Genomic DNA, 26,089 nt, shown 5'->3' with positions numbered 1-26,089 from the left:
CAAGCTCTGTTTGACTCAATGCCCAGGCGTATCGAGGTCGTTATTACGGCCAGAGGTGATTGTTCTGGTTACTGATTTCTCAGGATCTATGCACCCAAATTGCGTGAAAATGTAATCACATGTCAGTTCTAGTATAGTATATTTGTCGAATGAATACCAGTTTATCAACTGCATTTCTTCTTGGTGTAGGCATTTTAATGGCCAGTAGTGTACCTGTAGATAATGACAGACAGACCGACACTGACACAGAAAAAGCAATCAGGAGATAAAGAAATGAAGAGAAAGAGAAAGTGAAAGAGAGAGAGAGAGAGAGAGAGAGAGAGAGAGAGAGAGAGAAATTGTGAGTGCGACAGACACATTAAGCTAATGTTGTGTGTGTATGTGTGTGATGTAGACATTTATAATAACAGAGTTTTATAATGAAAGTGAAAGAAATTAAGATAATACCTAACACTGGGAATGCAACGAACTTGCGTATGGTTGGTCGTCCGTCTTGATTCACCCAGTTCATAAGAAAGGCGGCAGAATGGACGTAAACATTGACAGTAGCTTTCTCTCTTCTGGTAATAACCTACAAGATTTTCTCAAAAGCACTTCACATTATGCAGGCACATAACAAAAATGCATTGGGAATGCATTTGGCAGAAACTGTCCACACTGTAGGCAATATAGAGAGTTATATGCGTATTCTGCACAGGGCGTAGAAGCGTCGCGCTCTCGACTAGTTGAAGGAGCTGAGGATTTACAAAGCCACAAGCATGAGCCCACTAGGGTACTCGATGGACAAAGCGATTTTGTGCCCAACGCCTACTTTGCTTTGTTTGATAAAGCACTACAACAGAAGCCACGAAGCCAACCAGGCGCCGCATTTTCTCCTCTTTTTTATGAACTGTCCTATGTTCCGCCAGCGTTCGGCAGCGCCGGGTGAAAAAGCTGCGTGCGTTATTTCCAGTACGTCTGACAGCTTAACAGTGCTGTTATTTCTCGCGACTTGGCTCCAGATCAGTTCTGTTGGGCTCATAGTGTAATGGTGCAGCGGCAAATATAAAAATGCAGCATTCGAAACGTGTGCTCGATGCGATAAAAATTATTATTTTTCATCTTTCTATATGTCTGTGGTATCCTCCAAATAAAGAGTATTTGATGGTGTTAGGACAGCAACCAGCCACAAATTTACTTTCAGTTCCTTTATTCAAAGGATACCGTTACCGGTTTCGAATCGTTGCGATTCATCCTCAGACGGTTTACACGCTTTCTTTATGACATGTGGTGTGTTTTTACAGATTAATTGTCCTAAAATATAAAATATACATAATTATAAACACGCCACACACAGATGGTTGCGTTACGAAACTAAAATCCGTCCGAACAGGCCTTAGAAGGCCCAACGGTACCGACAGGTCGCCGTGTCATCCTCAGCCCACAGACGTCGCTGGATGCGGATATGGAGAGTCACGTGGTCAGCACGCCGCTCTCCCGGCCGTATGTGAGTTTGCGAGACCGGAGCCGCTACTCCTCAGTGAAGCAGCTCCTCAGTTTGCCTCACAAGGGCTGAGTCCACCCCGCTTGCCTACAGCGCTCAACAGAGCGGATGGTCACCCATCAAAGTCGTCGCCCAGCCCCACAGCGCTTAACTTCGGTGATCTGACGGGAAAAGGCGTTACCACTGCGGCAAGGCCGTTGGCTTTTTTAATTTAAGCAACTTTTATTAACAGTATTTCATAAAATATCGATAATTGAGAATTTATATTTGATTTGAAAACAGGAATTTCACGTCCAAATTGTAATTAGAAACAAGAAGACGTGCATTATTCATAAGAAATGATGAAGGATTCTACAATTATGAGATGTAAGTGTTTCAAACTGAACGAGAAAAAAAATGACAGAGGCGAAATTAGAAACAGTGAACCATGAACTGCAGTTAGTTATTAATTTGCAATGCTACGGATTCCGCTTATACGCCGAAATGTGTCCACAGTTTCTAATACAGTCCTTTGGAAAACTCATATCCGATTATCTCTGTAAGTTTATGAAAAACATTTTTTTTTTCGTACGTGGTTGCACGTTCAGAGACCTTGAATAGTTACAACTGAAAGAAAAAGAAAACCTCGGTCACTATTTTTACCGAATTAACCGGATTTCAACTCTGCCACGAGTGTCTTCCTCAGAATTTAAATCAAAGAATGGTCTATAACATGGTCACAGAATTATGACTAAAAACTTATCATACCGAGCATAGTCCGCAGCTCGTGGTCGTGCGGTAGCGTGCTCGCTTCCCGCGCCCGGGTTCCCGGGTTCGATTCCCGGCGGGGTCAGGGATTTTCTCTGGCTCGTGATGACCGGGTGTTGTGTGATGTCCATAGGTTAGTTAGGTTTAAGTAGTTCTAAGTTCTAGGGGACTGATGACCATAGATGTTAAGTCCCATAGTGGTCAGAGCCATTTTTGATACAGGGTATTGTGAAAGACTATCATTTATAAAATAATAAATATGCCAAAAGGGCAGTAGTCACAAAGACGGACTCGGTCTGCAACCTGTAACCGCGTAAGTAGCGAGCAGCCCTTAGTGGCTCGCCATCACAATTTTTTATCTTAAATATCTTCGTGACTAATGCCCTTTAGGCATATTTATTGTTTTATAAATGACATGTAAGTACTGCCAGTCTTTCACAATACTCTGTACTTTTACTCTGTATCACACGTTTTTAGTCATAATTCTATGACCATGTTGTATACCGCCGCACGGGATTAGCCGAGCGGTCTCAGGCGCTGCACTCATGGACTGTGCGGCTGGTCCCGGCGGAGGTTCGAGTCCTCACTCTGGCATGGGTGTGTGTGTTTGTCCTCAAGATAATTTAGGTTAAGTAATGTGTAAGCTTAGGGACTGATGACCTTACAGTTAAGTCCCATGAGATTTCACACACATTTGAACATTTTTTTTTTTTTTGTTATAGACCATTCTTTGATATAAAATGTTGAAAGCCGGTTAATTCGTTAAAAATAGTGACCGAGGGCTGTTTTCTTTCAATTGTTTATGAAAAACATTAAGAACAACCTCGGCACTTTTTAACCGTATTCCACACACATGTTTCACTACGAAACAGAAAGCAACCTCAGCCAATTTCACACTGCGCATTAACAGGGCGACAGTCAGAGCACAACAGTACAGAGGCTGTAAAACTACACAGCTAAAGCGTGATTAAGGAAAACGTTGATGGCTGTTAATGCGTTTGAATATCTTAAAGTTTCATTTAACGTAGCTTAGTAATAATACAGGGCGAGTCAAAAGCCCTTGGACACCTACATAAGTTGGAAGATTAAAGGGAAAGTTGAAATGTGATGATGGGAACATAGGTTTGACGTGGGACCACATCTTTTGGAGTGAATGTTATTCATGGCCGCCATCTTGAAATCCCCCATTTTGGATTAATTTTTTTTTAAATGGGAAGGGGGGGGGGGTGTATGACACATCAAACAACACTCGCTTGAGCTCTGGAACTGAGTGGTGTAATTTGTTTTTGTCTATCTTGTACAGTTTAGAAGTTATTAATGTGGTTTCGGCGAGTACAGTTGTGCATTGCATGGGATGGACAACACGTAGAACATGTGTTGCAGCATTCGGTATGAAAGTAATTTCCCAACTTTCACCATTAATAACCTGTAAACTGTACAAGATAGACAAAAACAAATTACACCACTCAATTCCAGAGCCCAAACGAGTGTTAATTGATATGTCATACACCCCCCTTCCCATTTTAAAAAAATGACATGAATCCAAAAAAGCGAATTTCAAGATGGCGGCCATGAATAACATTCAGTCCAAAAGTTGCGGCCCCACATCAAACCTATCTTAACATCATCACATTTCAATTTTCCCTTCAATCTTCCAACTTACGTAGGTGTCCAAGAGCTTTTGACTCTCCCTGTATATCGAATACGTAAGCCGGACCTACTTCCAAGAGCGTAATAATACTAGAGTACGTGTGCTACGGCTTATGACCAACCATTGCGTTTGAGTCTGTTTACATCAGGTTTATTCTTATGATGAACGGAGTACGGTCCCATGATGACCCACCCATATCGTTTATTACGATAGCAGTGGACAAGGGATCACCGAGATTCGAACGTGGATCAGTGTTAAGACGTCGCCTGGTCGGATGAATCACGTTCATTGTTATACCAGGTTGATGGTCGTGTTCAGATAGATGCTCGAAACATGCTTTGCGCCACAGAAACAGGGCAGTAGGCGCAGCATTATGTCATGGTGACTGTCATTTGCACTTCCACAATACCTGCGGTAGTAACCGAAGGCACCAAGCAGCTGTGGACCACGTCAGCATTAGTGTGGTCCAAGTACAGCCCTTAATGCTTGATGTCTTCTGTGACGGCGGCGGCGTCTTCCAACAGGATAACTGTCGAGAAACTTCCTTGCAGAGTAAAACTGTGTGCCGGACCGAGACTCGAACTCGGGACGTTTTGGAAGGTAGCAGACGAAGCACGCAAATTTGAAGCTGTGAGGACGGGTCGTGGTTGGGTAGCTCAGTTGGTAGAGCACTTGCCCGCGAAAGGCAAAGGCCCCGAGTTCGAGTCTCGGTCCGGCACACAGCTTTAATCTGCCAGGAACTTTCATATCAGCGCACACTCCGCTGCAGAGTGAAAATCTCATTCAGGATAACTGCCCAATCACAAGGCCAGAATCTTGCTACACTGCTTTCACGAAGATGAAGGGCAACACACATTGCTGCCTTTAGAATAAATTCGTCTTATCTGAACTGGACGGAATGTGTGCGCAACGGTACGGGTGGCCAGGTACGTACTTTACGGGAATTATGCTACATGCGCCTGTATACATCACTGGCCAATAAAATTGCTACATCAAGAAGAAATGCATATGATAAACGGGTATTCATTCGACAAATATATTATACTAGAACTGACATGTGATTATATTTTCACGCAAATTGGGAGCAAAGACCCTGAGAAATCAGTACCCAGAACAACCACCTCTGGCCATAATAACGGCCTTGATACGCCTGGGCATTGAGTCAAACAGAGCTTGCATGGCGTGTAGCCTACAGGTACAGCTGCCTATGCAGCTTCAACACGATACCACAGTTCGTCAAGAATAGTGACTGGCGTATTGTGACGAGCCAGTTGCTCGGCCACCATTGACTACACGTTTTCAGTTGGTGAGAGATCTGCAGAATGTGCTGGCCAGGGCAGCAGTCGAACATTTTCTGTGTCCAGAAAGGCCCGTACAGGACATGCAACACGCGGTCGTGCATTATCCTGCTGAAATGTAGGGTTTCGCAGGGATCGAATGAAGGGTAGAGCCACGGGTCGTAACACATCTGAAATGTAACGTGCACTGTTCAAAGTGCCGTCAAAGCGAACAAGAGGTGACCGAGACGTGTAACCAATGGCAGCCCATACCACCACGTCGGGTGATACGCCAGTATGGCGATGACGAATACACGCTTCCAATGTGCATTCACCCTGATGTCGCCAAACACGGATGCGACCATCATGATGCTGTAAACAGAACCGGGATTCATCTGAAAAAAATGAGGTTTTGCCATTCGTGCACCGAGGTTCGTCGTCGAGTACACCATCGCAGGCGCTCCTGTCTGTGATGCACCGTCTAGGGTAACCGCAGCCACGGTCTCCGAGCTGATAGTCCGTGCTGCTGCAAACGTCGTCGAACTGTTCGTGCAGATGGTTGTTGTCTTGCAAACGTCCCAATCTGTTGACTCTGGGATCGAAACGAGGCGGCACGATCCGTTACAGCCATGCGGATAAGATGCCTGTCATCTCGACTGCTAGTGATACGAGGCCGTTGAGATACAGCACGGCGTTCCGTATTACCCTCCTGAACCCACCGATTCCATATTGTGCTAACAGTCATTGGATCTCGACCAACGCGAGCAGCAATGTCGCTATACGATAAATCGCCATCGCGATAGGCTACAATCCGACCTTTATCAAAGTCGGAAAAGTGATGGTACGCATTTCTCCTCCTTACACGAGGCATCACAACAACGTTTCACCAGGCAACGCCGGTCAACTGCTGTTTGTGTATGAGGAGAAATCGGTTGGAAACTTTCCTCATGTCAGCACGTTGTAGGCGTCGCCACCGGCGCCAACCTTGTGTGAATGCTCTGGAAAGCTAATCATTTGCATATCACAGCACCTTCCTACCGTAGGTTAAATTTCGCGTCTGTAGCACGTCATCTTCGTGGTGTAGCAATTTTAATGGCCAGTAGTGTATCTGGCGGGCAGGTACCTCTGGATCCTACAGAGAATGTGTGGTAAGTGCAGCGGATTGCTCACTGAAGGGGCCCGGGTTCGATAACCGGCCGTATCGGACATGTTTTCCTGTTGGGAACTGCATGTTGTGTTGTCCTCACATTCATATCGCCACAGTTGACATTTCACTATTGAGATCACTGTAAGGGCACGTCCTGCAAGCTGATAAATTTAGAAAAAGGACCTACCGAAGACTGGTAGAACGAATTAACTTTTTATACCTGCGATTCACAGTCATGTAGAACGTTATAAAAGACATTTACGCCAGTGACTGTAACACTTTCTTCATTTCACGATTGCAACTTCGGCCTTAGGCCATTATCAAGTGAAGATGTGATGGCTATTAGGCGATGTCAACCTAAAACGAGCTGACACATTTATATGTCGTTGTCATTACTATTAAATACATTGGTGACGCTGTTACATAGTGTCATTATTTTATGACATATGGATATGTGTGATCGCACTGTGTAACAGCGTCACCAATGTATTTCATAGTAATGACAACGACACATAAATGCGTCAGCTCATTTTAGGTTGACATGGCCTAATAGCTATAACATCTTCACTAGATAATGGCCGGCCGGAGTGGCCGAGGGATTCTCGGCGCTACGGTCTGGAACCGCACGACCGCTACGGTCGCAGGTTCGAATCCTGCCGTGGGCATGGATGTGTGTGATGTCCTTAGGTTAGTTAGGTTTAAGTAGTTCTCAGTTCTAGGGGACTGATGACCACAGATGTTAAGTCCCATAGTGGTCAGAGCCATTTGAACTGATGACCTCAGCAGTTAAGTCCCATAGTGCTCAGAGGCATTTGAACCATTTTTGAACTTGACAATGGTCTAAGGCCGAAACTGCAATCGTGAAATAAAGAAAGTGTTAAAGTCTGTAATGTCCACACAGCAAATACCCTCTACCACGCACCAATTAATCATTTTCAATCAAACAATCCACATTCATTCACTTTGGAAAAGTCATCTGATCTGATTTTCTCGTAATATAAGCGGCGAGAGCTCGTCGACGCCAAAGTATTTTCTAGTGCATTTATTCTTTGAAATAACAGAGATGCATATATGCATCCTCCATGGTTGTTAGAGTGGTAACTAGGAAGGCTTCTGGAGTTTCTGTTGAGGGATTGACGTGTTTCTGAGAGATACATGTTCTGCTTTTCTTCTCGCTAAAGCGATCCAATTAACATTTGTGGCGCTAGCGGTTTGTTTTGAAGAGAAAGAGATTGTAAAAGGAAAAATAATCAAGGCGTGGAATCACCGGAGATCTGGACATGTAATGGAGATGGACTTAATACACGATTTCCTCCAGAAATAATGTTTGTGACTTTTTTTGTTCTGGAGTGAATGATTGAATGAGTTTTTTCTGAACCATTTGATGATCACGTTGGCCGTGTAATTAGTGGGGAAGTTTCAGCTGTGTCGAAGAGAGCCTGCAATCACTGTGTCTGCGTTAAATCGTCCAAAAAGGCTTCGTACACATCTGGAATTCGCAATCTTTCGTAAAAGGAACAAACTGTCCAAACGATTGATTCTCCCGACTGACTGCAGTGTTTAACAGTAATAATAAATGTAAAGATCTTTTACAGCAAGCCAGCCGCTGATTACCAAGACGAAGGACTCCACCAAAGATTCTATTTGGCTGATTCTTTTTATCACTATATCAAGTAATGAAACCGTATATTAAAAACTATACATAGATAAAGGAGAGAAAGGGAGAGCGCGAATGAAAATAGAGACAATACTAATAATCCTCCATTAGTCTAATTTTTCGCCTGTCTTATCACGGATCAGCCAAGAACTGGGAGGGCCTTACTTTACTGTATAGACTTATGTGTGAAGGTGAATGGATCTTAAAGACAACAGATACACGTCTATACAGACAAGACATTACACAGAGATAGCGGCTAGCTGCATAGATCATCTATCCTTGGATTAAAGAGACGGCAACTTGTTATTAAACATTAAAATGTTACAAGTCACTGGCATAAATAAGATGTCTTTTATAAACTGGTAGAATGCTTGCCATGTAGAGTTGCTGCAGCATTGCTTTGCAAAGGTGGAAACAGTCTACTATGCTCAGGAAACATGTATTGTGCAACAATATCATCCACCCTGCTCATATACTCAGAAAAATTCGTCACGTGCGAAATGTTTATGCGGTGCACTTCTGTACGGAATTAGTGCGTGGTCTCTGAATTGTAGCGCCCGGACTGGAGTAGCAGCAGGGCAGGGAATTGGGTTATTAGCGGGCGAGATGAGGTGGAGGTAAGGGGGTATTTGAATAGGAGCAGAGAGAGGTGCCAAGCGTCATCCCAGCAAAACCCGCCAGTGCTGCCTGCTTATGGTAATAGCCGGGCGCATTTGAATTCCTAATGCTCGCACAGTTTCTTCGCACTCCGCTGGAATTCTCCAGTTGCCGGAGAGGCGTGGATGAAAGAAAAAAAAAATAAAGAGTGGCTGGAGGCGTGGAAAAGGCCATTACAGCGGCAAGTGCCTTCATTTCCACGGGAATTGAGCAACGTGTACGTTATAAGCTCCGTGGCGTAATTTCGTCTGCCACGGAGCGTATGGAGGGTGTAGATTTTAGCTAAAAATATGGAAACAGCACGATGACCTGACTGGGCTAACTCACTTCATACTGGACGTAATAACGCGTACAACCAGGCCTTAAAATTGCAACAGCATCAAGAATGCATGCAATAAACGTCATCTCGACCAGAAGTGTAACACACGCTTGTGTACACAAATGATTAGCATTTCAGTACAGCCACACAAAGCAGGCAGGGATCTACCATTCCTTATATAAGGAAAGATTAGGTAGTGGGTTTATTCAGAAATCGTATATGAATCTTGTTTGTCGTTGAGGAGATCATATTAGACGTCATGCCTAACAGCTTATGTAAGTCTCCTACAGCTTCAGGATTGTGCCCTATCAGGACTGTAGAATTTTGGAACATGTATTATGTTCGAGTATAATGACTTTTCTGGAGACTAGAAATCTACTCTGTAGGAATCAGCATGGGTTTCGAAACCCAGCTCGCGCTATGCGTCCACGAGACTCAGAGGGCCATAGACACGGGTTCCCAGGTAGATGCCGTGTTTCTTGACTTCTGCAAAACGTTCGATACAGTTCGCCACAGTCGTTTAATGAACAAAGTAAGAGCATATGGACTATCAGACCAATTGTATGATTGGATTGAAGAGTTCCTAGATAACAGAACGCAGCATGTCATCCTAAATGGAGAGAAGTCTTCCGAAGTAAGAGTGATTTCAGGTGTTCCGCAGGGAGTGTCGTAGGACCGTTGCTATTCACAATATACATAAATGACCTTGTAGATGACATCGGAAGTTCACTGAGGCTTTTTGCGGATGATGCTGTGGTATATCGAGAGGTTGTAACAATGGAAAATTGTACTGAAATGCAGGAGGATCTGCAACGAATTGACGCATCGTGCAGGGAATGGCAATTGAATCTCAATGTAGACATGTGTAATGTGCTGCGAAGTTTCAGAAAGAAAGATCCCTTCTTATTTAGCTACAAAATAGCAGGTCAGCAGCTGGAAGCGGTTAATTCATAAATTATTTGGGAGTAGGCATTAGGAGTAATTTAAAATGGAATGATCATATAAAGTTGACCGTCGGTAAAGCAGATGCCACACTGAGATTCATTGGAAGAATCCTAAGGAAATGCAACCCGAAAACAAAGGAGTAGGTTACAGTACACTTGTTCGTCCACTGCTCGAATACTGCTCACCGGTGTGGGATCCGTACCAGATAGGGTTGGTAGAAGAGATAGAGAAGATCCAAGGGAGAGCAGTGCGCTTCGTTACAGGATCATTTAGTAATCGCGAAAGCGTTACGGAGATGATAGATAAACTCCAGTGGAAGACTCTGCAAGAGAGATGCTCAGAATCTCGGTACGGGCTTTTGCTGAAGGTTCGAGAACATACCTTCACCGAGGAGTCAAGCAGTATATTGCTCCCTCCTACGTATATCTCGCGAAGAGACCATGAGAGTAAAATCAGAGAGATTATAGAACACAAAGAGGAACACCGACAATCTTTCTTTCCACGAACAATACGAGACTGGAATAGAAAGGGGGCCGATAGAGGTACTCAAGGTATCCTCCGCCACACACCGTCAGGTGGCTTGTGGAGTATGGATGTAGATGTGGATGTAGAGCCTCAAAATCGCTGAGACGCTACGGATTAAGTGCGGACTACACCCGGAGAGCCCACTGAAATAGTTCGATTCTTCCGGTACCCGAGATCAACTGTTTACAAAACTGTGGTCAACTATAATGCTTCGGGCCGGCCGGTGTGGCCGAGCGGTTCTAGGCGCTACAGTCTGGAACTGAGCGACCGCTACGGTCGCATGTTCGAATCCTGCCTCGGACATGGATGTGTGTGATGTCCTTAGGTTAGTTAGGTTTAAGTAGTTCTAAGTTCTAGAGGACTGATGACGTCAGATGTTAAGTCCCATAGTGCTCAGAGCCATTTGAACCATAATGCCCTAAATCGCTTCTGGCAAATGCCGGGATGGTTCCTTTGAAAGGGCACGGCCGATTTCATTCCCAATTCTTCCCTCACCCGAGCTTGCGCTCCGTCTCTAATGACCTCGTTGTCGACGGGACGTTAAAACACTAATATCCTCCTCCTCTTACGGGAATCGGCAACGCGCCGCGAGTAATGAGTATAATGGGCAGGGGCACTACGAATGTAGTGCGGGACAATACGTTGAGAATGTGGGTTTCGCGGGAGGCGTGCTAGAGATAAATCCCTGCAGTCGCGCTATCCTGTGTGTCCTCGGTGGCTCAGGTGGATGGAGCGTGTGCCATGAAAGCAGGAGATCCAAGGTTCGAGTCCCGGTCGGGGCACACATTTTCATCTGTCCCCGTTGACGTATGTCCACGCCTGTAAGCAGCTAAGGGTGTTCATTTCACTGTAATTTAGAAAATGAATTGTTAACATACATGAAAAATAATGTCGTAAAAGTGAAAACAGGTTCAAATCACTTTGTGCCAACGCCTAAGAGATGTCGACTGTAGTAAAATTATGTTCAATAAGCGTCAAGAAGTTCTGAAAATTGAGGAACAAAAGGGAGCATACTTTTTAAAAACCAAAATTAGTAACGTTATTAGAACAAACCGAAAACATATGTGTCTATGTGTACACGCCATGGAGTCGCCAATTAATACACTCCTGGAAATGGAAAAAAGAACACATTGACACCGGTGTGTCAGACCCACCATACTTGCTCCGGACACTGCCAGAGGGCTGTACAAGCAATGATCACACGCACGGCACAGCGGACACACCAGGAACCGCGATGTTGGCCGTCGAATGGCGCTAGCTGCGCAGCGTTTGTGCACCGCCGCCGTCAGTGTCAGCCAGTTTGCCGTGGCATACGGAGCTCCATCGCAGTCTTTAACACTGGTAGCATGCCGCGAAAGCGTGGACGTGAACCGTATGTGCAGTTGACGGCCTTTGAGCGAGGGCGTATAGTGGGCATGCGGGAGGCCGGGTGGACGTACCGCCGAATTGCTCAACACGTGGGGCGTGAGGTCTCCACAGTACATCGATGTTGTCGCCAGTGGTCGGCGGAAGGTGCACGTGCCCGTCGACCTGGGACCGAACCGCAGCGACGCACGGATGCACGCCAAGACCGTAGGATCCTACGCAGTGCCGTAGGGGACCGCACCGCCACTTCCCAGCAAATTAGGGACACTGTTGCTCCTGGGGTATCGGCGAGGACCATTCGCAACCGTCTCCATGAAGCTGGGCTACGGTCCCGCACACCGTTAGGCCGTCTTCCGCTCACGCCCCAACATCGTGCAGCCCGCCTCCAGTGGTGTCGCGACAGGCGTGAATGGAGGGACGAATGGAGACGTGTCGTCTTCAGCGATGAGAGTCGCTTCTGCCTTGGTGCCAATGATGGTCGTATGCGTGTTTGGCGCCGTGCAGGTGAGCGCCACAATCAGGACTGCATACGACCGAGGCACACAGGGCCAACACCCGGCATCATGGTGTGGGGAGCGATCTCCTACACTGGCCGTACACCACTGGTGATCGTCGAGGGGACACTGAATAGTGCACGGTACATCCAAACCGTCATCGAACCCATCGTTCTACCATTCCTAGACCGGCAAGGGAACTTGCTGTTCCAACAGGACAATGCACGTCCGCATGTATCCCGTGCCACCCAACGTGCTCTAGAAGGTGTAAGTCAACTACCCTGGCCAGCAAGATCTCCGGATCTGTCCCCCATTGAGCATGTTTGGGACTGGATGAAGCGTCGTCTCACGCGGTCTGCACGTCCAACACGAACGCTGGTCCAACTGAGGCGCCAGGTGGAAATGGCATGGCAAGCCGTTCCACAGGACTACATCCAGCATCTCTACGATCGTCTCCATGGGAGAATAGCAGCCTGCATTGCTGCGAAAGGTGGATATACACTGTACTAGTGCCGACATTGTGCATGCTCTGTTGCCTGTGTCTATGTGCCTGTGGTTCTGTCAGTGTGATCATGTGATGTATCTGACCCCAGGAATGTGTCAATAAAGTTTCCCCTTCCTGGGACAATGAATTCACGGTGTTCTTATTTCAATTTCCAGGAGTGTATATGGAGTAGCTGGGACTGTCAGGACGATGGCCGCTACAGCGCCTTGCTCTGACGTGGTAGCAGAGACTTGTGTGGCCAATGACACCACCCGAGACATTTAGCTTCTTCTTTTATAACTACGGTCTCCAGCCGCATTCACGTGGTTGGTAAACGAGAGTTGGAACTTTAACAGTGGCAGCTATTTATTTACAGCTCGTACAAAATAGAGATTTGTTTCAAAGTTTTACTGACCTTCAAAGTAGTCACCAGCATTGTGTATAACCCGTTGCCAGCGATGTGGAAGTCGTAGGATACTCTTAGCAGTGCCAGTTGTGTTGACAGTTCGAGCGGCGCGGTCTATTGCCCGACGAATTTGTAGCAGTTCTGAAGCGAATGCCGTGAAGTGTTTCCTTCAGTTTAGAAATCGAGTTGAGGGCTTAAGTCATGGGAGTGCAGTTGGTGGTATAGCACTTAGCAGCCCCTTCAGTCAAACAAACCAGTAACAGCTTGCACTGTACATGCTTGTGCGTTGTCCTGCAAAATGATGGTCAGGTCCTGTCTCTATGCTGGTCGTAGGTTGTGTTCCAAAAATGAACTACTTTTGATTTTTTTGCTGCATTACTTGCCAACAAAAGCAAAACGAGGATAATGGAATGTAATCGAATTAAATCGGGTATGCTGAGGGAATTAGATTAGGAAATGAGACGCATAAAGCAGTAAATGAATTTTGCTATTTGGAAAGAAAAATAACTGATGATGGTCGAACTAGAGAGGATATAAAATGTAGACTGGCAATGGTAAGGAAAGCGTTTCTGAAGAAGAAAAATTTGTTAACATCGAGTATAGATTTAAATGTCAGGAAGTCGTTTCTGAAAGTATTTGTATGGAGTGTAGCCATGTATGGAAGTCAAACGTGGACGATAAATAGCTGAGACAAGAAGAGAATAGAAGCTTTCGAAATGTGGTGCTACAGAAGAATGCTGAAGATTAGATGGGTTGAACACATAACTAATGAGGAGGTATTGAAAAGCATTGGGGAGAAGAGGAGTTTGTGGCACAACTTAACTAGAATAAGGGATCGGTTGGTAGGACATGTTCTGAGGCATCAAGGGATCACAAATTTAGCATTGGAGGACAACGTAGAGGGTAAAAATCATAGAGGGAGACCAAGAGATAAATACACTAAACAGATTCAGAAGAATGTAGGCTGCAGTACATACTGGGAGATGAAGCACCTTGCACAGGATAGAGTAGCATGCAAGGCTGCATCAAACCAGTCTCAGAACTGAAGACCACAACAACAACAACAACAACAACAACAATATTAAGTCCAATATTACATACTAGACTTCTTTTGCACAGTAAAGCTCTTTTCGCCATTGCTAGTCTAGTTTTTCTCTCCTCTTCCCTTCGTGCGTCTTGGTTTATCTGCTTCCGAAGGAGCAGAATTCCTTAACTTTGTCTATTTCGTGGTCACCAACTGTGGTGTTAAGTTTAATACTAGTCTCATATTGGCTATTCGTCATTACTTTCGTCCTTCTTCGGTTTACTTCGAGTCCATAGTGCATCTTCATTAAATTCAGTCTGCTGTCTAACCCTTCCACACCTTTACGGAGGATAACAATGTCATCACCTAATCTTCTTTTTGATATCTCTTCATACTCCACTGATTTTTCTTTTATTCGCTTCATTGCTTTTTCGATAGCTGGACTGAACAGCAGCTAGTAAGCCAATGGCTTTGTCCCAGTGGCAACACCCATTCCCGTCAGGTCTGCGAAGTTAAGCTCCTTCGGGCGAGGCTAGCGCTTGGATGGGTGACCGTCCGGTCTGCCGAACGCTGTTGGCAAGCAGGGTGAACTCAGCCCTTGTGAGGCAAATTGAGGAGCTACTTGATCGAGAAGTAGCGGCTCCGGTCTCGGAAACAAGACATACGGCCGGGAGAGCGGTGTGCTGACCACGTGCCTCTCCATATCCACATTCAGTGACGCCTGTGATGAGGGTGACCCGGCGATCGGTCGGTGCCAGTCCGGACAGTGCTTTTATTAAATTTTAGATTGAACAGTAGTGTCGAAAGACTGCATTCCTGGCCCTTTTCAGCTGAGCGTTTCGTTCTTCATCTTCCATTCTCTTTGTTGTCTCTTGTTTCCTGTGCACATCGTATCTTCATCTATATTTACATTGATGCTCTGCAAATCACACTTAAGAGCCTGGCAGAATGTTCATCGAACCACCTTCACAATAATTCCCCATTATTCCAGTTTCAAACAGCGCGGAAAAAACGAACCACTGTATGTTTCCATGCGAGCTGACCGCGGTGGCCGAGCGGTTCTAGGCGCTTCAGTCCGGAACCGTGCGACTGCTACGGTCGTAGGTTCGAATCCTGCCTCGGGCATGGATGTGTCTGATGTCCTTCAAAATGGTTCCAAAAGGCTCTGAGCCCTATGGGACTTAACATCTATGGTCATCAGTCCCCTAGAACTTAGAACTACTTAAACCTAACTAACCTAAGGACAGCACACAACACCCAGTCATCACGAGGCAGAGAAAATCGCTGACCCCGCCGGGATGTCCTTAGGTCAGTTATGTTTAAGTAGTTCTAAGTTCTATGATGACCTCAGATGTTAAGTCCCATAGTGCTCAGAGCCATTTGAACCATTTTGAACCATGCGAGTTCTGATTTCCCTTACTTTATGATGATGATTCTTATGTAGGTGGGCGTCAACAAATTTTTGCATTGGGAAGAGAATGTTGGAGATTGAAATTTTGTGAGAAGATTCCGCCACAACGAAAAACGCCTTCCTTTTAATGGTGGCCACAGCAAAACCCGTATCATGTCTGTGACAATCTCTCCCCTATTTCGCTACAATACAAAACGTGCTGCCCCTCTCTGAACTTTCTCGACGTGCCTCGTTAATCCCATCTGGTAACGATCCCAGACCTCGCAGCAGGACCGACAAGCGTAGTGTAGATAGTCTCTTTAGTAGAGGAGTTACATTTCTAAGTGTCCTGCGAGTAAAACGTAGTATATTACCTGTCTTTCCTTGTAGGTCACTTTTATTTTTCTCGAAACTGTGTACGTGTAGCACCTCTTTTGCATCATTGTACGCTTTTTCAGATACCACAGATGATTGTGTCTTGATTTTTATTAAATCTTGCTTTCACTATCAACCGCAACTTCAGCACGGTCTCCCTGCTTCCTTTACCTTTCCTAAAGTAAAACTGTTTATCTAATAGATTCCCAATTTTCTTTTCCATTCTCTTTTCCGCTTTAGTTGGCATACAGGGTGCAGCACTTCAATCCGGACAAATTGCAATTTTAATTTCCCGCCATATCGTAGTTCCGCCGGAGGCATGGCGTTCTTGAAAGCCATTTTTTTTTTGGTCATCAGTCTACCGACTGGTTAGATGCGGCCCGCCACGAATTCCTTTCCAGTGCTAACCTCTTCATCTCAGAGTAGCACTTGCAGCCTACGTCCTCAATTATTTGCTTGACGTATTCCAATCTCTGTCTTCCTCTACAGTTTTTGCCCTCTACACCTCCCTCTAGTACCATGGAAGTCATTCCCTCATGTCTTAGCAGATGTCCTGTCATTCTGTCCCTTCTCCTTATCAGTGTTTTCCACATATTCCTTTCCTCTCCGATTCTGCGTAGAACCTCCTCATTCCTTACCATATCAGTCCACCTAATTTTCAACATTCGTCTGTAGCACCGCATCTCAAATGCTTCGATTCTCTTCTGTTCCGGTTTTCCCACAGCCCACATTTCACTAGAATACACTGCTGTACTCCAGACGTACGTTCTCAGAAATTTCTTCCTCAAAATAAGGCCTATGTTTGACACTAGTAGACTTCTCTTGGCCAGGAATGCCCTTTTTGCCATTTCAAGTCTGCTTTTGATGTCATCGTTGCCCCGCCCGTCATTGGTTATTTTGCTGCCTAAGTAGCAAAATTCCTTAAATTCATCTACTTCGTGACCATCAATCCTGATGTTAAAGTTTCTTGCTGTTCTGATTTCCATTACTTCTCATTACCTTCGTATTTCTTCGGTTTATTCTCAATCTGTACTGCGTACTGATTAGCCGGTTCATTCCATTCAGCAGATCATGTAATTCTTCTTCACTTTCACTCAGGATAGCAATATCATCAGCGAATCGTGTCATTGATATCGTTTCACCCTGTATTTTAATTCCACTCCTGAACGTTTCTTTTATTTCCATCATTGCTTCCTTGATGTACAGATTGAACAGTAGGGGAGAAAGGCCACAGGCACCTAGTAAAGAGGTTTCTTGCGGATAATGCTGTAGTATATCGAGAGGTCGTAACAACTGAAAATTGTACTGAAATGCAGGAGGATCTGCAGCGAATTGACGCATGGATCAGGGAATGGCAATTGAATCTCAATGTAGACAAGTGTAATGTGCTGCGAATACGCATAAAGACAGATCCTTTAACATTTAGCTACAATATAGCAGGTCAGCAACTGGAAGCAGTTAATTCCATAAATTATCTGGGAGTAGGCGTTAGCAGTGATTTAAAATGGAATGAGCATATAGAATTAATCGTCGGTAAAGCAGATGCCAGGCTGAGATTCATTGGAAGAATCCTAAGGAAATGCAGTTCGAAAACAAAGGAAGTAGGTTACAGTACGCTTGTTCGCCCACTGCTTGAATACTGCTCACCGGTGTGGGATCCGTACCAGATAGGGTTGATAGAAGAGATAGAGAAGATCCAACGGAGAGCAGCGCGCTTCTTTACAGGATCATTTAGTAACCGCGAAAGCGTTACGGAGATGATAGATAAACTCCAGTGGAAGACTCTGCAAGAGAGATGCTCAGAATCTCGGTACGGGCTTTTGCTGAAGGTTCGAGAACATACCTTCACCGAGGAGTCAAGCAGTATATTGCTCCCTCCTACGTATATCTCGCGAAGAGACCATGAGAGTAAAATCAGAGAGATTAGAGAACACACAGGGGAACACCGACAATCTTTCTTTCCACGAACAATACGAGACTGGAATAGAAAGGGGACCGATAGAGGTACTCAAGGTATCCTCCGCCACACACCGTCAGGTGGCTTGTGGAGTATGGAAGTAGATGTGGATGTAGAACCTCAAAATCGCTGAGACGCTACGGATTAAGTGCGGACTACACCCGGAGAGCCCACTGAAATAGTTCGATTCTTCCGGTACCCGAGATCAACTGTTTACAAAACTGTGGTCAACTATAATGCTTCGCGCCGGCCGGGGTGGCCGAGCGGTTCTAGGCGCTACAGTCTGGAACCGCGCGACTGCTACGGTCGCAGGTTCGAATCCTGCCTCGGGCATGGATGTGTGTGATGTACTTAGGTTAGTTAGGTTTAACTAGTTCTAAGTTCTAGGGGACTAATGACCTCAGCAGTTGAGTCCCATAGTGCTCAGAGCCATTAGAACCATTTTTGTATTCTGTTTTCATAAATTTGCTTGCTAAAAAAAAAGTTTCATTTGTCCGGATTTAAGCGCCGCGCCAAGTACTTAAAAAAAAAAAAAAAAAAAAGAAAAGGAATGTTCAAATGGTTCTGAGCGCTATCGGACTTAACATCTCAGGTCATCAGTCCCCTAGAGCTTAGAAGTAGTTAAACCTATCTAACCTAAGGACATCACACACATCCATGCCCGAGGCAGGATTGGAACCTGCGACGATAGCGGTCGCGCGGTTCCGGACTGAAGCGCCTAGAACCGCTCGACCACTCTGGCCGCCCATTTATCCACTGAGCACCTATGTTGAGTTTTCCTAGACTAATACAAATAACGAGCAGATAAATACGCCTAATAAAACGGGGAGCAGATATTTATCACCTCGCTCTGTGCGCTTGCTCCGGTACCGGCTGCCCTCCACAGTATTAAACGCGTAAATTTCTTACTCTGGGGGTGGGGGTGGTGCGGGGGAGTTGTTTGGGGGAGGCGTCGGGGGTGGGCCGCGGGAGTGGGAGGGAGGGGGGTAGAGAGAGAGAGAGAGAGAGAGAGAGAGAGAGAGAGAGAGAGAGAGAGAGAGAGAGGGGGGGGTGGGGGTGGGGGGAGAGGGGGGAAAGCAGAAAGGTAACGGACGCGTGCGCGTGGGTGCGTGTCCGGACCAAAGTATTGCGTGAGGCGGGACTGCAGGGAAGCCTTACTGTAGCGGACGCGAGACAGGGATCGCTTTTATTCTCTCCTTTCCTTTTTTACTCTTTTTGGGTTGTTCCCTACTACACTATCCGCCTAGGGGAGCACGCACAAAGCCATACAATGGCCTCGCTACCACCTGCGAGGAGACGTGAGCCCTCCCAAAAATCCCTGCCGGAACCCACACCAGAGCGCACCAGCCGCCATTCTCAAGTAGGGTCGTCGAACTGACGCAGAAAACAACACGCCTGTACAGTCGTGGACACAAGGAGCGAGACCCCTCGCCTTTTCGTTATGCTGATCCGCACAGCTTTAAAGTCTGCTACACAGCATAACAGGCAAGGCGACGAAGTACTACCAACATACTAGGCACAGGCGTGAAATTGAAAAACTATCCCATCTTTGTCAGACTGTTTTCAGTCACGTGTAAGACTATATTGGTGCTCGTTAGTGTGTTACAAATAGGTACGTCGAAACTTTCAGGAAACATTCCTCACACACAAGGAAAGAAAATATGTTATGTGGACATGTGTCCGGAAACGCTTACTTTCCATGTTAGAGCTCATTTTATTACTTCTCTTCAAATCACATTAATCATGGAATGGAAACACATAGCAACAGAACGTACTTCAAACACTTTGTTACAGGAAATGTTCAAAATGTCCTCCGTTAGCGAGAATACGTGCATCCACCCACCGTCGCACGGAATCCCTGATGCGCTGATGCAGCCCTGGAGAATGGCGTATTGTATCACAGCCGTCCACAATACGAGCACGAAGAGTCTCTACATTTGGTACCGGGGTTGCGTAGTCGAGAGCTTTCAAATGCCCCCATAAATGAAACTCAAGAGGGTTGAGGTCAGGAGAGCGTGGAGGCCACGGAATTGGTCCGCCTCTACCAATCCGTCCGTCACCGAATCTGTTGTCGAGAAGCGTACGAACACTTCGACTGAAATGTGCAGGAGCTCCATCGTGCATGAACCACATGTTGTGTCGTACTCGCAAAGGCACGTGTTCTAGCAGCACAGGTAGAGTATCCCGCATGAAATCGTGATAACGTGCTCCATTGAGCGTAGGTGGAAGAACATGGGGCCCAATCAAGACATCACCAACAATGCCTGCCCAAACGTTCACAGAAAATCTGTGTTGATGACGTGATTGCACAATTGTGTGCGCATTCTCGTCAGCCCACACATGTTGATTGTGAAAATTTACAATTTGATCACGTTGGAATGAAGCCTCATCCGTAAAGAGAACATTTGCACTGAAATGAGGATTGACACATTGTTGGATGAACCATTCGCAGAAGTGTACCCGTGGAGGCCAATCAGCTGCTGATAGTGCCTGCACACGCTGTACACGGTACGGAAACAACTGGTTCTCCCGTAGCACTCTCCATACAGTGACGTGGTCAACGTTACCTTGTACAGCAGCAACTTCTCTGACGCCGACATTAGGGTTATCGTCAACTGCACGAAGAATTGCCTCGTCGTTCTAGGTCTTCCCCAGTCGCGAGTTATAGGCTGGAACGTTCCGTGCTCCCTAAGACGCCGATCAATTGCTTCGAACGTCTTCCTGTCGGGACACCTTGGTTCTGGAAATCTGTCTCGATACAAACGTACCGCGCCACGGCTATTGCCCCGTGCTAATCCGTACATCAAATGGGCATCTGCCAACTCCGCATTTGTAAACATTGCACTGACTGCAAAACCACGTTTGTGATGAACACTAACCTGTTGATGCTACGTACTGATGTGCTTGATGCTAGTACTGTAGAGCAATGAGTCGCATGTCAACACAAGCACCGAAGTCTACATTACCTTCCTTCAATTATGCCAACTGGCGGTGAATCGAGGAAGTACAGTACATACTGTCGAAACTAAAATGAGCACTAACATGGAAATTAAGCGTTTCCGGACCATCTCCACATAACATATTTTCTTTATTTGTGCGTGAGGAATGCTTCCTGAAAGTTTGGCCGTACCTTTTTGTAACACCCTGTATAAGATATAAATGAAAGAAGAAACGCTAATTAGCATGAACTGTACTAATAAAAATGAATTTCAGCTTATAGAGATAACATAACTGTTTTAGTAAGAGAAACTACCCCAGACGGTTACGAATTAGCAAAATATTATGCGCATTCGGTCGCAAAACAGTCTGTGTCAAGGTTCAGAACAGACATACTGGCTTACCGTTGCTGACCTACCATGAAAGTGTGCAAATTCAGCAATGCGTGAAGATTCAGTTAAAAATCATTGAGTGCCACACTTAAGTCATTTATTGACAGAAGCGGAAAAAGTAGGCAGTAACAAGTATGAAATTCTACAAGACTTTGATATTTACATCCACAGGGCGCCGGTACATAATATGGGTAACAATAAAACGAGTTGGGGACACGAGAATTTCTTACAATTGCTTTACTGATAGTATCTGCCTCCATCGAGATCAGAACCAAAAACAAACCAGACCTCCCTTGCATTAGCAAACATCTTTCACTACCCTACCAGAAAACCCAGGAAAACGGACCTCTATTATTACCCCACACATGAATAAGCCGACAATTTCGCACATAAAATGGCAAAATGATCCGCAGTTTCTGTTGCAAAGAGCTCTATGGACTCAAAAAGATGAATTTTCTACCTTTATGTCACCGCTTACGTGACAATCATTCGGGATGTTTGTCGAAATAACAAAATACTGTTATTAGCGAGTAAATTTAGTAGGATAATTCTGCACCACCCCAAGAAATAGACGGCGACATAGCTGCCAAATTTATTCTACAATGTTTCGAATTCTCCATTAGACGCGCCACAGCCAGAAAACGATCATTAACCGAAGTGTTTCTTAAGCTAGCTAGAAATGGGAATGCTTGCACTTTTAAAACGCGGCGGCATTAATAGTGGGATCTGAATTACCACCTGTATAGGCAAATGGATTTTATTTGCATTCCTGTAAACGTGATTTGGATCGAAAGGGTAGCTACGATTAATATGCTGATGTATCGACTGCAACCGGAACGTTTCGAATAAAGAGTAGGGGTTGTTATTTATGCGGCCCTCATATTCAGTGACTGTTGTAGCTATTTTCGTTGTTAGGATTACGTCACCTAAGTCGGTAAAAATGGAACCCTACTAGTCTCAATTTCTTGACCGTCTGTCTGTCTACCCAACCCTTTAAACCCGTTTACCTCGAGTACAGGTAGATCTGTTGTTGTCATTGTGGTCTTCAGTCCTGAGACTGGTTTGATGCAGCTCTCCATGCTACTCTATCCTGTGCAAGCTTCTTCATCTTCCAGTACCTACTGCAACCTACATCCTTATGAATCTGCTTAGTGCATTCATCTCTTGGTCTCCCTCTACGATTTTTACCCTCCACACTGCCCTCCAGTACTAAATTGGTGATCCCTTGATGTCTCAGAACATGTCCTACCAACCGATCCCTTATTCTAGTCACGTTGTGCCACAAACTCCTCTTCTCCCCAATCCTATTCAATACCTCCTCATGTGATCTACCCATCTAATCTTCAGCATTCTTCTGTAGCACCACATTTCGAAAGCTTCTATTCTCTTCCTGTCCAAACTACTTATCGTCCATGTTTCACTCCCATACATGGCTACACTCCATACAAATACTTTCAGAAACGACTTCCTGACACTTAAATCTATACTCGATGTTAAGAAATTTCTTTTCTTCAGAAACGCTTTCCTTGCCATTGCCAGCCTACATTTTATGTCCTCTCTACTTCGACCATCATCAGTTATGTTGCTCCCCAAATAGCAAAACTCCTTTACTACTTTAAGTGTCTGATTTCCTAATCTAATTCCCTCAGCATCACCCGACTTAATTCGACTACATTCCATTATCCTCGTTTTGCTTTTGTTGATGTTCATCTTATACCCTCCTTTCAAGACACTGTCCATTCCGTTCAACTGCTCTTCCACGTCCTTTGCTGTCTCTGACAGAATCACAATGTCATTGGCGAACCTCAAAGTTTTTATTTCTTCTCCATGGATTTTAATACCCAATCCAAATTTTTCTTTTGTTTCCTTTACTGCTTGCTCAATATACAGATTGAATAACATCGGGGAGAGGCTACAGCCCTGTCTCACTCCCTTCCCAACCTCTGCTTCCCTTTCGTGTCCCTCGACTCTTATAACTGCCATCTGGTTTCTGTACAAATTGTCAATAACCTTTCGCTCCCTGTATTTTATCCCTGCCACCTTCAGAATTTGAAAGAGAGTATTCCAGTCAACATTGTCAAAAGCTTTCTCTAAGTCTACAAATGATAAAAACGTAGGTTTGCCTTTTCTTAATCTAGCTTCTAAGATAGGTCGTAGGGTCAGTATTGCCTCTCGTGTTCCCATATTTCAACGGTAGGCATAATAAACGGAAATGTATACCATTTCCTGCGGTATACGGTCCGTTGGTGGTGTAAAAAATTCATTTTTATCAGTACAGTTCATACTAATTCGCGTTTCTTCTTTCATTTATATCTTATATTTACGTGTTGTTTAACACACTAACCAGCATTAATATAGTCTTACACGTGACTGAAAACTGTCTGACAAAGTTCGGACGGTTTTTCAATTTCACGCCTGTGCATAGTATGTTGGTAGCACTTCGTCGCCTTGCCTGTTATGCTGTGTAGCAGACATGAAAGCTGTGCGGGTCAGCACAACGAAAAGGCGAGGGGGTCTCGCTCGTTTTGTCCACGACTGTACCTCTGAAGTCAGTCTGCTGTACAGTTTTTGAACAAGTTTTGCGTACGTGTATTGTGGAATTTCTGCTGGTTGAGAATCCCCTCTGCGGGAACGAACCTGTGTTCCGAAAATAACGTTCGTATGAAAGCCGGTTCGCTTTGATCGCCCGCGAGAGTCACACAGCGGCAGACGTCGGCGACCCGGTAGCTGCCGCCTTGCTAGACTTCCGGAAGGCGTTCGATACAGTTCCGCACTGTAGCCTGATGAATAAAATATGAGCGTACGGAATATCAAGACCAGCTGTGTCACTGGCCCGAAGCGTTTCTAGCAAACACGACACAGCAGGTCATTCTCGACGGAGAAACAGAGAAATAGCTAACGTCGGGGGTGCTCCAGAGGAGTGCTGTAGGAGCAGAATACTTAACGTGGTCGTGCAAAGTCAAAGGTGCTAACTTCGAGTCCCGGTTCGACTAACACACAGTTTTAAGGGGGGTAGGACGTCAGACGGGCCGACTTGGAGCAGGAGAGTCACCACAGGACATTTTAATTTCCACTGTCCATACTTTTACAAGTAAATTCATAAAACTTTGTCAGGATGAGCAGGAAGGATTCAGGATTAACACTCGTCGCAGCGGAAGGTCAAAAACATTACAAATATTTTTTTTACATGTGAAATTTCATCATTTTTTCAGTTACTATTGGCTGCATTTGTTGCCATAGGTACACTTTCCTTTATAAGTAAGAGAGACTATTCGATGAATTTTGCACAGCATACAAACCATACTTAGAGGTGTCTGAAACTCTGGAACCTATTTAATTTATGAAAAAATGAATGAGCTGTTACGTTTTAAACTTTATGTTTAGAAAAAAATTCAAATTTTGTAGTTAATTGTCTCAATTTTTACCACAGTTTTTAATAGATTTGGAAAATTCTAGAGTTTCATACAGCTTTAAGTATGGTTTGTATGCTGTGAAAAATTCATCAAAGAATGTCTCTTACTTGCGAAGAAAATGTACCTATAGCAAAAAATGCAGCCAATAGTAACTGAAAAAAATGACGAAATCTCATATCCAAAAAAAAAAATTATTTTGTTATGCTTTTGCACTTCCACTGCTATGAGTGTGAATCCTGAACCCTTCCTGGTCACGCTGACAAAGTTTTATAAATTCATTTGTGAAAGTATAGACAATAGAAAAAATGGTTCAAATGGCTCTGAGCACTATAGGACTTAACTTCTGAGGTCATCAGTCCCCTAGAACTTAGAACTACACACATCCATGCCCGAGGCTGGATTCGAACCTGCGACCGTAGCGGTCGCGCGGTTCCAGACTGCAGCGCCTATAAGCGCTCGGTCACTCATGCCGGCTGACCTGTCATCCCCATCCACAAGTTGTAGGAGGGGTTCGATTGTTATGTCCCAGAAGATGGGGCCGCAGATCGACCCTTGAGGTAATTTTTTAATTACTTTCCGGCTGTCCATGAGCCACTCGACTACTCGCTCTTTACAGTAGTCCAGAAAACTGTTGTACAGTGCTGCGGTACCTCCAGATGTCGTAGCCTCTGAAACAGTGCGGGCCACCAGAGATTATCGAATGCTCCGGCAATGTCAATCATTATTGCTATGGCATAATTCTGTTTTGTGGTGTTAACTATGTGCAGGGTCTGGTTGATGGCATCATCTATTGATCTGCCAGTTCTATGATTACTGATGTAAGATGGCTATTTTTTGATGACGTTATTGGATGTGTTAATATCTGTAAAGGAAAATGATATAAAACTTCCTGTAAGATTAAAACTGAGTGCCGGACCGCGACTCGAACTCGGGACTTTTTGCCTTTGTTGGGCAAGTGCTCTACCAACTGAGCTACCCAAGCACGACACACGACCTGCCCCCACAGCCGGCCGTTGTGGCCGAGCGGTTCTAGGCGCTTCAGTCCGGAACCGAGCGACCGGTACGGTCGCAGGTTCGAATCCTGCCTCGGGCATGGATGTGTGTGATGTCCTTAGGTTACTTAGGTTTAAGTACTTATAAGTTACAGGGAACTGATTTGAACCGCCCTCACAGCTTCAACTCTGCCAGTAGCGCGTCTCTGAAAATGATATACGTACTTGAAGAATTGTGGTCGGAGAAACAGCTGTTAGGCAATTGTGTCCGTGTCTGTAGAATCTTTGACAGTCTGCAGTGAGTAGCTGCGGTCTGCCGCAGGCGTATTTTTTCGTCCAGTGTACAGTGTAAGGCATGGAAACATTTTTGGAGCTATGTCAGTTGCATAATTAATACGAGAAGGAATGATGACTCAGAACAATGACAGGATAGCATACGGACATAAAAAAGG

At 45.1% G+C, this 26,089-nt stretch overlaps 1 long non-coding RNA gene and 1 other non-coding gene across 2 annotated transcripts in view; one reads left to right on the top strand and one right to left on the bottom strand.

The window, feature by feature from the left end:
* LOC124720445 overlaps positions 1-26,089 on the bottom strand; it is a 469,216-nt gene that overhangs the window by 345,981 nt on the left and 97,146 nt on the right. The gene's annotated exons all lie outside the window — the stretch shown is intronic.
* Trnas-cga lies at positions 4,527-4,601 on the top strand. The gene has a single exon. It is a non-coding gene; the product is annotated as a tRNA-Ser (tRNA).

Source organism: Schistocerca piceifrons, chromosome 11 (assembly GCF_021461385.2).
Source record: "Schistocerca piceifrons isolate TAMUIC-IGC-003096 chromosome 11, iqSchPice1.1, whole genome shotgun sequence".
Classification (NCBI taxonomy): Eukaryota; Metazoa; Arthropoda; class Insecta; order Orthoptera; family Acrididae; genus Schistocerca; species Schistocerca piceifrons.
This window is presented reverse-complemented; position numbering and strand designations above follow the sequence as displayed.